Below are 5,012 nucleotides of genomic sequence, written 5' to 3' on the forward strand. Positions count from 1 at the left end.
GTCAGGTATCCCTCGTGCCTTTTTGCCTCCAGTTGCCAGCCTTCCTCATTTCCCTTGGACCCTCGTTGGATTCCCCTCTGCTGCTCACTCCCTGGACTGAAGGACCAGCTCTCCTCCTTCGGGTTTGGACTGTAAGGACTAAAACGCTCTTCAAACAAACCACTCTGGTCTTCCCCTCTGGACAAACATTAACCTGTCGTCCCTCTTTCCAGGAGCCGCTGAGAAGCAGCGTGTGGACTTTATTTTCACTGTACATAATAAACACTGTTCTTTTTGTACTTCCCCTGTGTCTGCCTCGTTCTGGGTCTCATATCATCTGGGTTCCCCGCGCACTCCTAACAGAAATGCTCCAGCCACAAAAGACCCAGAATGAGACCAAGAGCGAGCAGACAACCCCCGGTTCCACGGAGGAACGGATCGACGGGATGGACAAGGTTCTTCATCAGGTGCTGACTCACCAGACCACAGTCCAGTCCAACCTTCAGGAGCTCGGAGGTATGATTTATTCCATTAAACGTCAGCTGCAAGCTTCTGCCTCCTCAGCTCCAGTCGTTTCGCCAGCCCCCGTGGCTCCTGGTCCCACTCCTCCTGTTCAACAAATATTCGTTAAACCGTCTGAGTTCTTCACCGGAGACCCTGACCAATGTGGCGGCTTCTTGCTGCAGTGCCTTCAAGGGGGCTCCCTCCCAGTTCTCTTCGGACGCGGCCAAAATCACCTTCTTCGTAAGCCAACTCAAAGGTAACGCTCTCCGGTGGGCTCACTCGTTCCTCTTGAGCCATGATAACCCCCCTGCTTCCTATGAACTTTTCTTTTGTGAGTTTCGTAGGATTTTTGATCGTCCCCTGCAAACATCAAACACCGCCAAGCGTTTGTTGAATTTACGACAGGGCCGTCGTAACGCCTCGGAGTTCGCCCTGGAGTTTCGGATCCTTGCTGCTCAAACAGGATGGGACGAGCCTGCCCTCCAAGGTTTTTTCCTAAACGCTCTGTCTGATTTTCTCAAAGACCAGATGGCCACGCGAGACGAACCCGAGACTTTCAACAAGCTAATAGACCTTGCCATCTCCATCGATGACCATTTCCGGGAGAGAAGGATAGAGGCAAACTACAATTCCCATCGACCCTCGACTTCCGGGTTTCCGGCTTCTCCAGGTGAGCCCAAGTTTTCACCTTCGCACTACGTTTCCCATAATCTTCCCACTTCCGGGTTCACGACCCCTCGCCATGAGTCCGCTTTGCCCAAACAACCCCCTTTGAACTACAACTCCCAGTCTTCCATGCTTCCTGGTTACAACCAATCATCTTCTTTCTCCCCACGGGATCGCTCCCCCGAGCCTATGCAGGTGGGGCGCGCACGGCTGACTCTTGCAGAGAGACAGCGGTATGTATCTGCCCGTCTCTGCATTTATTGTGGTAATCCCTGTCATTTTCTGCCCCACTGTCCATTTCGGGGAAACGAGAACTTCCACCAGTAAAGCGGGAGTTACTGGTGGGAATGTCTGCGTTAACCTCCCCATTCAAACTTTTACTTCCCATGCTCATTCAGACACCTAACTGTCGCTTTTCGTTTTCTGCTCTCATCGATTCGGGTGTTGAACAAAACCTGATCAGCGCCAATTTAGTTAAAGAATATTCGTTACCCACTCGTGAGATTCCTTCGATTTCTGTCGCCGGCTTAACCGGAGACACTTTGACCCGTATTAACTTAAATACCACCGAGTTACATGTCATTATCTCGGGAAATCATCATGAGATGACTGATTTCTTTATATTTAATTCTCGTACCCCCCAAGTAATTTTAGGTTTCCCCTGGCTTCGAAACCATAACCCAGTTATCAACTGGGAGCGCAGCTGCATTGACAGATGAAGCGACAAATGTCTCAGCAACTGTCTTCGCTCCACCATTAAAGAGTTCCCTTGGAACGAGCCTCCTCTAGAGGAGATCGACCTCACCTCGGTTCCTGCTGAATACCGCGACCTGGGGGCTGTCTTTAGCAAGCAACGCGCCTTTTCTCTTCCTCCTCACCATCCCTATGACTGCTCGATTGACTTATTACCTGGCGCCCCCTTGCCGTCAAGTAGACTTTATAACCTTTCTGGTCCCGAAAGGGAGTCTATGTCCAATTATATTAACAAATCCCTTGCCTCTGGTATTATTAGACCCTCGACCTCCCCTTTGGGAGCCGGTTTTTTCTTCGTTTCTAAAAAAGATAAAACACTCCGGCCATGTATTGACTATCGCGGCTTAAACAATATAACCATTAAAAATAAATATCCTCTTCCCCTCATTGACTCACTACAAGAGCAGTTACAGTCGGCTTCTTGTTTTAACAAACTCGACCTACGAAACGCTTACCACCTCGTCCGTATTAAGGAGGGCGATGAGTGGAAAACAGCTTTTCACACTCCTTTGGGCCATTTCGAGTACTTAGTTATGCCTTTTGGGTTGACCAATGCCCCCGCAGTTTTTCAGGCGCTCGTCAATGACGTCCTGCGCGATTTCATTGGCAATTTTGTTTTCGTTTATATCGATGATATTCTTATTTTTTCCCACAACCCCTCTCAACACACAGCCCACATCTGCACGGTTCTTCAGCGGCTGCTGGAGAATCAGTTATTCGTTAAAGCAGAGAAGTGTGAGTTTAACACCTCCACTGTCTCATTCTTAGGTTTCATTTTTGAGGGAGGACGTTGTCGAACCGACCCCGAGAAGACCAGGGCGGTAGTCGACTGGCCGACCCCCGAGTCCAGGAAGCAGTTACAACGTTTCCTGGGCTTCGCAAATTTCTACCGGCGATTTATAAAATATTACAGTCGTGTCGCCGCCCCCCTGTCTCAGCTCACTTCTACCGCCCGAGCCTTTCACTGGACCCCAGAGGCCGAGGCCAAGGCTGCCTTTAAGAGACTCAAGTCTCTCTTTTCCTCCGCGCCCATCCTTTGCCACCCAGAACCTACGCACCAGTTCATCCTGGAGGTGGACGCCTCCGACACTGGGGTAGGGGCGGTCCTTTCCCAGCGATCTCCTTTGGACAATAAGGTCCATCCCTGCGCCTTCTTCTCTCGACGTCTCTCCCAAGCGGAACACAATTACGACGTGGGCAACCGCGAGCTGTTGGCAGTCAAGCTCGCATTAGAGGAATGGTGGCACTAGTTGGAAGGCACTGAGACCCCTTTTTTGATTTGGACGGACCATAAAAACTTAACCTACCTCAGGAACGCCAAGCGTCTGACCCCCCGTCAGGCCCATTGGTCGCTTTTCTTTAACCAATTCAATTTCGTCCTGACTTTTCACCCGGGCTCCAAGAACATTAAGCCTGATGCCCTGTCCAGGCAGTTTGCTCCTCCTGACTCGCCTGAGGTATCTAACTGTATTATTCCCCCCACATGTATTGTTGGCTCCCTCTCTTGGCCCATCACCGCCACCATTCAACAGGCCCTCCTCTCTGAACCTGATCCAGGTGGTGGTCCCCCCGGTACCCTCTTTGTTCCCTCCAGCGTGCAGTCCCAGGTGCTCTAGTGGCTCCATTCTAACAAGCTTTCCTGCAACCCTGGAGTCAACCACATGCTCACTCTCACGAAAACCCATTTCTGGTGGCCCTCCATGTCCAGAGACATCAAGGACTTTGTTTCGGCTTGCCCCGTCTGTGCCAGGAACAAGTCTGGTACTCAACCTCCGGCTGGCCCCCTGCTTCCCCTCCCGACCCCTAGTCGCCCTTGGTCCCACATTGCCCTGGACTTTGTGACCGGCCTTCCCCCATCTGACGGCAACACTACCATCCTCACAGTTGTTGACCGTTTTTCTAAGGCCGCTCAATTTGTCCCCCTCCCTAAGCTCTCCTCTGCCCTTGAAACTGCTCACCTCCTTACCCTCCATGTGTTTAGGCTCCATGGGATTCCCTCTGACATCGTCTCAGACCGAGGATCTCACAGGTCTGGCACTCTTTTTGCAAGTCGCTCAGGGCGTCCGTTAGCCTCACCTCTGGTTACCATCCTCAGGCTAACGGACAAGCTGAGCGCTGCAATCAGGAGCTGGAGTCCACCCTGCGTTGCCTGGTCGAGTCCAACCCATCATCCTGGAGCCAGCACTTGGTTTGGGTAGAGTACGCCCACAACTCCCTCTGCTCCTCTGCCACCGGCATGTCCCTCTTTGAAGCTTCCCTCGGCTACCTTCCTCCCCTGTTTCCTGATTCTGAGTCCGACTGTTCGGTCCCGTCCGTTCAGCATCACTTCCGGCGGTGTCGTCATATCTGGCGCCAGGCCAAGGCGGCCCTCCTTAGGACCGCAGCCCAGGCTAAACGGTTCGCTGACCGCCACCGTTCAGAGACACCCGCCTACCAGGTCGGCCAGCAGGTTTGGTTGTCCACCAGGGACATCAAGCTGTGGGACACCCTCCCTAAACTGGCCCCCCGCTTCATTGGTCCCTTCTCCATTACCCGCATCATCAACCCCTCTGCGGTCCGCCTCCAACTCCCCAGGACCATGAGGATTCACCCCACCTTCCATGTTTCCCAGGTAAAGCCTGTTTCCCTCAGTCCCTTGTGTCCCCCGTCTGACCTCCCTCCGCCGTCCCGCCTGATTGACAACCACCCTGCGTTCACCGTCCGATCCATCTTGGACGTGCGACACAGGGGTAGGGGGTTCCAGTACCTGGTCTATTGGGAGGGGTACGGTCCTGAGGAGAGGTCATGGATCCCCAGGTCCTTCATCCTCGACCCCAGCCTCATCTCCAGGTTTTTCAGAGACCACCCCGAGAAGCGCCTCAGGTTGCCTGGAGGCGATTCTTGAGGGGGGGGGGGTACTGTAAGGGTCCCACTGCCTGTAGCCTGCCTTGCTGATGGCCGCTGATTACCAACACCTGGCGGCCATCAGCCTGATGAGCCTTTCCATCTACAAAAGGCTGCAGTCCGGTGTGACTCATCGCTGGAGCATATCACCTCTCATGGTATAGTAATGTCGAGCTAGAAATGTCTAGGTGAAAAGAATTTGTTCACCTGTGTTCTCTTTTCCAGTT

The sequence above is a fragment of the Nematolebias whitei genome, chromosome 3, assembly GCF_014905685.2.
Source record: "Nematolebias whitei isolate Nwh7 chromosome 3, NemWhi1, whole genome shotgun sequence".
NCBI lineage: Eukaryota > Metazoa > Chordata > Actinopteri > Cyprinodontiformes > Rivulidae > Nematolebias > Nematolebias whitei.